The 11,663-nt window shown below is 40.8% G+C and overlaps 1 pseudogene; it reads left to right on the top strand.

Annotated features, from left to right (window-relative positions):
• The first annotated feature begins 10,106 nt into the window (after positions 1-10,106).
• LOC112863560 (large ribosomal subunit protein uL15 pseudogene) lies at positions 10,107-10,571 on the top strand (annotated as a pseudogene).
• Positions 10,572-11,663: the final 1,092 nt, after the last annotated feature.

Below are 11,663 nucleotides of genomic sequence, written 5' to 3'. Positions count from 1 at the left end.
CACAGGCAGCAACCAGAGAAAATGGATGCGACAACCAATTAGAACAAACTATGGCTGGAAATAAACAATAGGGCCACTCCAGAGCTTGCTTACTGCTCACTACCTTACAAACAAGAATAATAATACCCTACAGGAGGCTGAGCCCTCATGGCTTGAGACCCAGGGGTAAAGGTGAGGCTCCCCAGCTCAAGAAAGGAGTCTGGAAACAGCTACTAAGATAGCTGCCTGTGAACATGGCAGTTTGCAAGTTTAGGAAGGCAAGCCTCAGTCTCTCCACTTGGCTTCCAGGCAAGTCATTGATGGGGTCAGTGACTGTATCTGTGATTCCCCGACATCACTGTGGGGCAAGGGCACCAAAGAGCTCATATAAGACCTGGGGACTCCACAGACCAGGTGGAAACAAACCTCAAAACTGTAAGAATGGTGGGGAATCAGAGAGAAAACAGAAAGAATAATAAAGAAACAAAATCTTCCATTCAAGAAGGGCCTGCAAACTAAAATCCAGACAGAACAACAAGAAAAAAACTAATGTTAAGAAATTTAACCAACTATAAGTAATGTAAATGAAAAGTGCAGCGTAGAGAGTATACTCCATAATATTGTAATAGCATCCTCCAGCCATACCTACACAGTACAAGTAAGGTCATACGCTGCATTTTGAACCAGGGTACAGACAGTTGAAGACTGATAAAACATGTTTTGAGAATTATTTTTTTTAATGTTTACTTAGTTATTTTTGAAAGAGAGAGAGAGAGCACACATGAGTAGAGGAAGGGAAGAGAGGGGGAGAGAGAGAGAATCCATGCTGTCAGTGTAGACCCCGATGCAGGGCTCAAACTCACAAACCATGAGATCATGTCCTGAGCCGAAATCAAGAGCCAGATGCTTAATCGATGGAGCCACCCAGGTGCCCTGAGAATTATTTTTAGGTAAAAAATACTTGCTCTGTTTCAGGCCACACTGTATTTCTCAATGCATTCCCATTAGCTGTTCAGTAAATGGAAATTCTCCCAGATCTGCCAATACATTGAGAGTTTATTCTAGTTTTTCAAAAATGTATTGCTTTTTTTTTTATTTGAAAAGATATACCAGCAGCTTCTTGCCAGGTACCATTTCCAATTTCGATATAAGCCAACCCAAGCTTAATTGAAAGCATACTTACTTGTCTAGCCTTCCACCCCAGAAGTTATCTCAAAGAAAAATGCCAAATTTCTCTTAGCAACTCACACAGGAGCCTAGATTACTCACTTATGTTCACTGAAAATGGCTATTTAATTAGCATGTTTAACTAGGACTTGACCACCTTTATAAAAATGAACCAATCGTTAATGTAATCTTGACCGTCAGAGATAGGATAGAGAATGTGGAGAACGATACCTATTTTTCTTCTCTGTTCAGGCATCATAGATAGACCCACACATACATTTATATATATAACTGGTGCTTGTTCAGGGTACAGTGACCCATGTGTAATATGACTTAAAATCATGTCATACAAGGAACAATGAATAGAACTAAAGATGTTCATCCTAAAGAAGAAAGGATTTGGTGGCAGGCTTCAGGGAGAATAGAAATATAATGGTCTTCCAATATTTGAAGGCTGACATGTAGAAGGGAAAATGGCCTTGTTCTAAAAGGCAAAAATGAAGAAAGAACCAGAATCAATAGATGAAAACTTTAAGAAAGCAAATCATGCTTGTGGACTTCTTTATAGTGCTGGGCCCAATTTAGAACAGACTGTCACCAGAGATGACTTCATGCAGAAAAAATTATTCATGGGAATTTTAATAGAGGAGATTCAAGAATCCACAGGGCCATTCATCTAGAAGATGTTTACTGTCCTTTCCAATCCTAAAATGTAATGATACAGGGAAAGATGATGGAGAAAACTATGAAGACGTGATGAATGAATGTACTATGAGATCTTGGGTTGGATCCTGGCCAGAAAAAGAACATTCATGAGAAAGCTGGCAAATTACAGTAAGGCTTGTAGAATAGTTAATAGTACTGTATCAATGTTAACTTCCTGATTTTGATCATTACACTACAGTTATATAAGACGTTAACATGAGGGGAAGCTGGGGAAAGATATATGGGAGCTTTCAGCACTATTTTTGCAACTTCTCTGTAGTTGTAATATTATTTCAAAGTAAAACCTTTTAAAAAATTAAACAGCAATATTGGGGTGCCTCCAACTTTGGCTCAGGTCATGATCTCATGGTTCATGGTTTCAAGCTCTGCATCAGGCTGTCTGCTGTCAGCACAGAGCCCACTTTGGATCTTCTGTCCCCCTCTCTCTCTGAGCCTCTCCAATGCTCTTGCTCTCTCTTGCTCTCTCTCTCTCTCTCTCTCTCAAAAATAAATAAACATTTTTTTAATTAAACAAAAATATCAAAAGCTTCAAGGGAAAAAGTGTCCATAATACCAAAGTTCTAGGGCATAGTCTGTCGCTCACCTATCCCTTGGGGCTGGCTCCCTGGAATCCATCAAGCAAGCTAATTCAATTGTGTACAAACCAAAAATGGTGTTATTTTTCTCTAATCACTCCCTCCCAAAATGCTCTATCAAATCACCTCTCTCCCCAGCCCTGGACAACATCTCCGGCATATCTTGTACTCAGAGATTTTTAAGTTACTTTCAAGAATTAAAACTCATTAAAAAGCCCTACTTAAAACTTCAATCCCATACCCTATTCAGAGTCCCTCAGCACCACCCTCCCCGCCCCGCCCCGAGCTCTACCCCAACCTATGGCAGGGAGACCACAGCCCTACAGTGGCCCTATTGTCTGTTTTTCTTCCATCTCCTTCATTCTCCCCTCAGCCACCGATTCTGATTTTGCCAGGGTCAAGGCAGAGAGCAGGAGAATTAGAGGAAAAGAAGCAAATGTATCTCTCATGGTAGGTGCTGTTAAAATATGGTAGACCATGGCCTTGATGTAAGAGGGGCCCATATGCTTGCTCTCCCCAATGGGATGCATTTGTCAGCTTTCAAAGGCTCCCTGTAGAAACCACTTGGTTGAAAAACCCCCTAAAAGCAAGTGTACTCTCCCACTTCTCACAGAAGTTTCTCACATGCTTCTCAGCTCCTGCCCAGAAATACACCATGCAGCAGCTTATTCCTGGGGTCCCTTTGCCCCACAAGTAACCCTCCTGGTCGAAGGCCAGCTATCTTCCATCATGGCCCTTGAGAGACACATATGCTCAGCATTACAAATTCTGGTAGCGCAGACAGCTCTCACTGTTACCGTCCTCACTTGCTTAGAATACTATCGTTGGTCCAACAAGCCTCCCACATTCCACAGTCATCAGGCAGGAAGCAAGCATCAGTTGCCATTAACTTATGTCCCTAAAATGTCCAGAAGACACATACCCACTTCTCCATGAATTCTCTAACCCTGCTCTATTCCAATCATGGGGCACTGATAGAGCCTCCAATTTTCTTGAGGGCTCCCCTCATAAGAAGAGAAAGGGAAATTCCACAACACTGTCCACTACCTCCAGAAACTCCTTTTAATTCCCGTTCTCCCGCAGCAGCTGGAGGTGTATGATGAAGGCTGATACCAATTTTGCTGTTTTTTCATACTTTCTGCCTGGATATATCTAGTGCTAGCATCCCATTCATAAACGTGGGGATACTTATCACCTTTCATTCTAAGCTTTGGGACTTCAGATGAAATTTCAAGACACCATGAAAAGTCCCATTCAATATCCTGCTGCACACAAACACACCATGACGCCTTCCCTATGAACCATCAGTCCTTTTTCGAGGCTATCTGCAGCATGCACAGTTGGAAACAGAGAAGCTGTGATTTTTGGCAGAGTCCTGCGTCTGGGCTGCTTAGATAAAACTTTTATAAAGATTCAAACCACAGACTTTTGCAATAGTTACACAATCACTTCCGGCCCACCCTCATGCTAAATGCATTCCAGAAAACTGAACATTCCTTAGGCGGCTATTATACAACTGTAGTAGAAAGGGTTGTAATTTGATATGTAGGACTATCCTTTGGGGGCTGAAAATATATCAGATGAGAAGGAAAGATGTAATTAGGACAAGATGGCTTCTCTACCATTCTGCAGAGAAGGGATTAAATCATTCTAAATCATTCCAAGGACATTTTATGGAAACCATAAGGAAGCCAGTTGGGGCCCAATAATATTCATTCATTCGCTAATTCATTCCCTTGTTCATTCGCTGAGTTTCTGCTATGCTCCAGGCTCTGAGTTGGGGTTGGTTTTGTCACAATGCATAAGATTTGGTCCTCGCCCTCAAGAAGCTAAAAAAAAAAAAAAAATTCTCCATGTTTGAGCAAGCTGCCAAAAGAAGTGGGGAGATTCCCAATGGATCACTCACATGCATATCTTTTTTTTTAATGTTTATTTTTGAGAGAAAGAGTGAGACAGAGCATGAGCAGGGGAGGGCCACAGAGAGGGAGACACAGAATTGGAAGCAGGCTCCAGGCTCTGAGCCTGACATGGGGCTTGAACCCATGAACCATGAGAAGATGACCTGAGCCGAAGTCAGATGCCTAACCAACTGAGCCACCCAGGCGCCCCTCAAATGCATATCTTGGATGACGCTGAAGAGGGATGATTCAAGATTGAGGAGGGGAAGGAAAGAAACAGTGGAACAGCTGAGCCTTCCAGTCCCTTCAACCCTTCCAAACCCGAAGTTCTATCTATGCGTGGTAAGGCACAGAACAGACATGATGTCCTGCTGGCAATTTGCATAAAATAGAATGAGTGAGGAATCTGACTTGGTTGCAGAAATTAATTTCAGACACATAATAGGACCAAAAGTGTACACAGTCCAATGTGAAAGATGTGTTCCTCAAAACACAGAGGACAATCAGTATTAGGATTTCCATCAAGGAGATTTAGTCTGGCAGAGGAATTCAGGCAGCTAGAGAGTAATGGAAATATTTAGAAATGGTCTATATGCACTTTCACTGAAATGCAGAACCAAGGAACAAAGATTTATGATTGTTATTGTCCAACAATGTTAAATGGGACTTTTCCTGCCTCTACACTGTGACTAGGGCAAGCATGCTTAAATAAAATGCTGACTACACCAAGACATCCACTTCCAGCCTATGCTTAGGAAAGAGTACCAGCAAAGTTGTCAGTCCAGTGGTTTTAGAAAAGTATACCATTGTCTTCCCAAACTATGTGGGAGAAGCTTTAAGAAATGCAGTGGGAGAGAATGAAGGTAGAGATTCCCTGCCAAGGGAAGGACACAGTCTCACCTCCTACTTACCCCATGTTTACCAAGAAGCAGACTCAGGGAGAAAATCTGGGGGAGAGTATATTAGTTTTCTATTGTTACCATAACAAATTACTCAAAATTGGTGGCTTACAACACAAACTTATTATCTTATAGTCTATAAGGCAGAAGTCTATTAGAAGTCTCAGTGACTAAAACAAAGTTAGCAGCAAGCTCATATTTTGGAGGATCTAGGGAATAATCCATTTCCTGCTCACTTAGGCTACTGGCAAAATTTAGTTCCCTGTAGTTGTAGAATTTGGGTCTTCATTTTCTTGCTGGCTATACCTGAGAGTCATTCCCAGCTTCCAGAAGTCACCACATTCCTTGGCTTATGGCTCTCTTCCTCCATCTTCAAGCTAGCAATAATGAAGAGTGTCCCTCTAGTGTCACAAGTCTCTGCCCTTCTTCTGTAGTCACATCTCTCTCCCTGACTACAGCTGGGATAGGTTCTCCACTTACAAGGACTCAGGTAGTTGGGTGATTAGATTGGGCCTACCTGGATTACACGGGATAATCCCCCCATCTCAAGGTCCATGACCTCAATCACATCTGCAAAGTCCTTTTTGCCATGTAAAGTAACACATTCCACTGGAAGCCCTAGTCAGAGCAATCAGACAACAAAAAGAAATAAAAAGCTTCTAAATTAGCAAGGAAGAAGTAAAACTTTCACTGTTTGCAAATGAAATGATATTATACATAGAATACCCTGAAGACTCCACCAAAATAACACTAAAACTAATAAATGAATTCAGTAAGGTCACAGGATACAAAATCAATATGTAGAAATCCATTGCATTTGTATACACTAAAAACAAAGTAGCTGAAAGAGAAATTAAGAAAACAATCCCATTTACAATTACACCAAAAATAAGAAAATACCTAGGAATAGACTTAACCAAGGAAGTAAAAGACCTGTACCCTGAAAACTATAAAACATTGATGAAAGAAGTTGAGCAACACAAACAAATAAAAAGATATTCTATGCTCATGGATGGGAGAACAAATATTGTTAAACTGTCCATCCTACCCAAAGCAATCTACAGATTTAATGCAATCCCTATCAAAATACCAATGGCATTTTTCACAGAACTAGAACAATCCTAAAATTTGTATGAAGCCACAAAAGACCCCAAATAGCCAAAGCAGTTTTGAAAAAGAAGGACAAAACTGGAGGTATCACAATCCCAGATTTCAAGATATACTACAAAGCTGTAGTAATCAAAACAGTATGGTACTGGCACAAAAAGTTGACACACAGACCAGCAGAACAGATTACAGAGCCCAGAAGAAAAGCCATAATTATATGGTCAATTAATCTTCAACAAATGAGACAAGAATATGCAATAGGAAAAAGACAGTCTCTTCAACAAATGGTCCTGGGAAAACCGGACAGCTACATGCAAAACACTGAAACAGTGTTTCTTACATACACAAAAATAAACTCAAAAGGGATTAAGGACCTAAATGTGAGACCTATAGGCATAAAAATCTAGAAGACAGCACAAGTAGTAATTTCTCTGACACCAGCCATAGCAACATTTTTCTAGATAGGTCTCCTGAGGCAAGAGAAACAAAAGCAAAAATAAACTATTGGGACTATATTAAAATAAAAAGCTTCTGCACAGGGGCACCTGGATGGCTAAGTTGATTAAGTATTTGACTCTTGATTTCAGCTCAGGTCATGATCTCACGGGTTCATGAGTTCGAGCCCTGCACTTCAGTGCAGAGCCTGCTTGGGATTCTCTCTCTTTCTCTTTCTTGCTCTATCTGCCCCTTCACCACTTGTGCTATCTATCTTTCAAAATAAATAAATAAACTTTAAAAAATGCTTCTGCACATCAAAGGAAATAATCAACAAAACTAAAATATAACCTACTGAATAGGAGAAGATATTTGCAAATGACATCTCTGATAAAGAGTTAGTATAAAAAATAAATAAAGAATTTATACAACTCAATATGAAAAAAAACAATCCAATTAAAAATGGGCAGAAGACATGAAAAGACATCTCTCCAAAGAAAACATACAGTTGGGCAACAGACACATGAATAGATACTCAACATCACTCCTCCTCATAGAAATGCAAATCAAAACCACAATGAAGGGGTGCCTGGGTGGTTTAGTTGGTTAAGCATCCAACTCTTGATTTCAGCTCAAGTCATGATTCCAGGGTTTTGGGATGGAGCCCAGCATAGGGCTCCGCACTAAGTATGGAGCCTGCTTAAGATTCTCTCCCTCTCTCCCTCTATCCCTCTCCCTGGCAAGCTCTCTCTCTCTCTCTTTCTCTCTCTCAAAATACATACATACATACATACATACATACATACATGCATACATACATACAAATTTAAAAACCACAATGAGATATCACCTCACACCTGTCAGAATGCTTAAAATCAAAAATTCAAGAAACAAGTGCTGGCAAGGATATGGAAAAAAAGGAACCTTCATGCACTGCTGGTGGGAATATAAATTGGTGTAGCCACTGTAGAAAACAGCATGGATGTTCCTCAAAAAATTAAAAATAGAACTACCCTATAATCCAGTAATCACACTACTGAGTATTTACCCAAACAATATGAAAACACTAGTTTGAAAAGACACATTCACCCCTATGTTTATTGCAGCATTATTTACAATAGCCAAGATATGGAAGCAGGGGTGCCTGGGTGGCTCAGTCAGGTCATGATCTCACAGTTTGTGAGTTTGAGCCCCACATTGGGCTCTGTGCTGACAGCTCAGAACCTGGATCCTGCTTCAGATGCTGTGTCTCCCTCTCTCTCTCTGCCCCTCCCCCGTGCTCACTCTTTCTCTCTCTCTCTCAAAAGTAAATAAAAACATTTAAAAAAAATTTTAAATAGCCAAGATATGGAAGCAGCATGAGTGTCCATCAATAAATGAATGAATAAAAATGATGTGGTATATATATACAATGAAATATTACTCACGAATAGGAAAGACTAAAATCTTTCCATCTATAACAATATGGATGGATCTAGAGAGTATCATGTTAAGCAAAATAAAGCAGTCAGAAAAAGACAAATACTATATGATTTCTCTCCTATGTGGAATTTAAGAACCAAAACAAACGAACAAAGGAAAAAAAGAAACAATCCAAAAAACAGACTCTTAACTATAGAGAACAAACTGATGGTTACCAGAGGGGAGGTGAGTGGGGGATGGGTGAAATAGGTGATGGGGATTAAAGGATACACTTGTCATGATGGGCCCTGAGTAATGTATAGAATTGTTGAATCACTTATACACTGTATGTTAGGCAACTTGACAATAAATTATATTAAATAAATAAACAAACATTAAAAAAAAATTTAAATAATTAAATCATTTCACATAAAAATCCATATCACTAGCCTCTGTTGAATAAATCATATTTCATCATTGGCAAAAAAAAAAAGAATTGTTGATTCACTACATTAAAACACTGCATGTTAACTATAATTTTAACTAAAATTAAAAATATACATAATAAAATGTTTGACTAAAAAATTATAGTATAATAACTTTATATGGTAATAGATGGTAACCATAATTATTATAGTGAGCATTTTGTAATGTACATAATTGTTGAATCGCTATGTTATACATTTGAAACCAATGTACTATTGTATGTCAACTATACTTCAATTAAAAGAAATTTAAAAAATGGGTGCCTGACTGGCTCAGTCAGTGCAGCATGCAACTCTTGATCTCAGGGGTTGTAAGTTCGAGCTCCACATTGGGTGTAGAGATTACTTAAAAATAATATTTTTTTTTAAATAAAAAAATAAAATAATGCTGCTATGGAAAAATACATACATACATACATACATACATACATACATAATAAAGTAACAGATTCACAGGTTCCAGGGATTAAGGCGTGCACATCTACGGGGACAAGGGGGGGCATTTTCTGACTATCACAGAGAGTTTGACCTGTGTTCTCTGGAGTTTGGGAAGCACAGATAATGGTGCCTGATTCTCACCTAGAAAAGTCCAAAGAGAAGAGGCTGGCTGGAGCAGTGTGTTATAGACAGCAAAGTGGGAATACTGCATTTCCAAAGTTTAGAGAGTCACCATGTCTCTGTGGGCCAAATGGATGCTATAAAGGATAACCAGGTCAGAGATCTCTTGAAAGGACCCCACCCAAGAACACTGCCTGCCAAGGTCCAGGCCATCCCAGCAGAAAGAGGCTACAAGGTATGAACTGCTGGAGTAGGATTGAGGGGCGTATCAAAAAATGGCAGCAAGGGAGTGACTCAGCAAATGGTGCAATGCCAGAGGTCTCCAACAGAGAGTCCCCAAAGAACCCACAAAAACTCCCTATTTGAAAATGGTCCGTTTTGGGGGCGCCTGGGTGGCGCAGTCGGTTAAGCGTCCGACTTCAGCCAGGTCACGATCTCGCAGTCCGGGAGTTCGAGCCCCGCGTCGGGCTCTGGGCTGATGGCTCAGAGCCTGGAGCCTGTTTCCGATTCTGTGTCTCCCTCTCTCTCTGCCCCTCCCCCGTTCATGCTCTGTCTCTCTCTGTCCCAAAAATAAATAAACGTTGAAAAAAAAAAAATTAAAAAAAAAAAAAGAAAATGGTCCGTTTTGGAGTGTTTGCTATGCAGAGGGTTTTCACAAACTAGCACCACTAGGTTTCAAAAAAATACCCCTCTTTCCCCTGCCTAACCCCGGAGCATCTAGCAAATAAAGGCAAGAGGTGGAAAGAGTAAGAAGAAAAAACAGATATTGCCTCCCCACCCCACCCCCCTTGGGAAAACATTTCAAGTATCTTGGAGAACATGCAAGGAGAAGCTTTCAATTAGATATGTGACTGCTCTTTCTTCTGGGCTATGCACATGCCATCCAGACTGAGGAAGAGCTGGAAACTTTGGGGCCATGTGAGCTGGAGCCTGGTGAGCCAGGGCCACGGTACCTTGGCAAACACCAGAAGCACCCAGAAGGCCAGGGGAATTCTGGTGACATGCATCACCACAGGATCAACTTTGACAAATATCACCCAGTTTACTCTGGAAAAGTTGGTATGAAGCATTATAACTTAAAGAGGAACCAGAGTTTCTGCCCAACTGTCAACGCTGATAAAGTGTGGACCTTGGCAATGAGCAGACACAGGTAAATGCTACCCCCCCCCCCAAAAAACCTGGAATTGTTCCTATCATTGATGTGATGCAATGGGGCTACTACAAAGTTTGGGGGAAGGGAAAGCTCCCAAACAGCCTGCTATCATGAAGGCCAAATTCTTCAGTAGAAGAGCTAAAGAGAAGATTAAGGGTATTGGGGGAGCCTGCGTCCTGGTAGCTTGAAGTCACGTGGAAGGAGGTTCATTAAATGCTAACAAGTGCTCTGGGGTACCTGGGTGGCTCAGCTGGTTAAGCATCCAACTTCAGCTCAGGTCATGATCTCATGGTTTGTGGGTTCGAGCCCCATGTCAGGCTCTGTGCTGTCAGTTCAGAGCCTGGATATTGAAGCCTGCTTGGGATTCTGTGTCTCCTTCTCTTGTGGCCCCTCCCCTGCTCACACTCTGTCTCTCTCTCAAAAATAAATAAACATTAAAAAAATATTTTTAAAAAAACAAAATAAATGTTTAAAATGCTAACAAGTGCTCTTCTAAAAACAATTTAAAAATTAAAAAATCAGATATGTGACAAGTCTTGATTTAAACTGGGCTGGAATTGTTAATGGCTCAAATTGTTCTAATCTCCAGTCTCTAGAAAAACAAAAGCCTTAGACACCATCCCGGAGCTTGGCATGGAGGTTAGTTAAGGTTTTATTTAAAGACAGTGGTGAGAAAGAATAAAGTGGTTTCCTCTTTGCACAGCACAGCCACTACATTCAATATACAGATCACATTTGTGGGGCACCATCTAGAGTTCCTTAAGAACCAGAATGCTGCCCAACAGATTTACCTGCTCAACGAACACATAAAGAGAACCACCCAGGGAAAACAATCTCTGAGAGGCTGGAGCAGACTTTGAATGATAAGATTCTGCCCAGAGACTTAACCTATGCAGTGGCACCAAGACTCCCTGGGACAGTGAGCTCTATCTGTGCTTTGTTTTGTTCAATGTCAGGCATGAGCTGGGATTTGACAAGTGAGTCCGGTTTTATGTGAGGAAAGGAGGGAAATCATCCCAGGAGGGAAGCATTAGGCTAGAAGGGGCTATACACCGAATGTTCGTGTCACCCCAGAATTTATATGTTGAAACCTAATCCTCAATGTGATGGTATCTAGAGGTGATTAGGTCATGAGGGTGGAGCCCTCCTGAATGATTAGTGCCCTTATAAAGAGACTCTAGAAAGCTCCCTTGCCCCTTCCAACATGTGAGGACACATCTATGAATTGGGAAGCAGGACTTCAGCAGAATCTTAATCTTCAGAACTGAATCTGTAGGTTC

Source organism: Puma concolor, chromosome B4 (genome assembly GCF_028749965.1).
Source record: "Puma concolor isolate L17-30 chromosome B4, mPumCon1.1.hap2, whole genome shotgun sequence".
NCBI classification, from domain to species: Eukaryota; Metazoa; Chordata; class Mammalia; order Carnivora; family Felidae; genus Puma; species Puma concolor.
The sequence above is the reverse complement of the archived record's forward strand: the minus strand, read 5'-3'. Positions and strand labels throughout refer to the sequence as shown.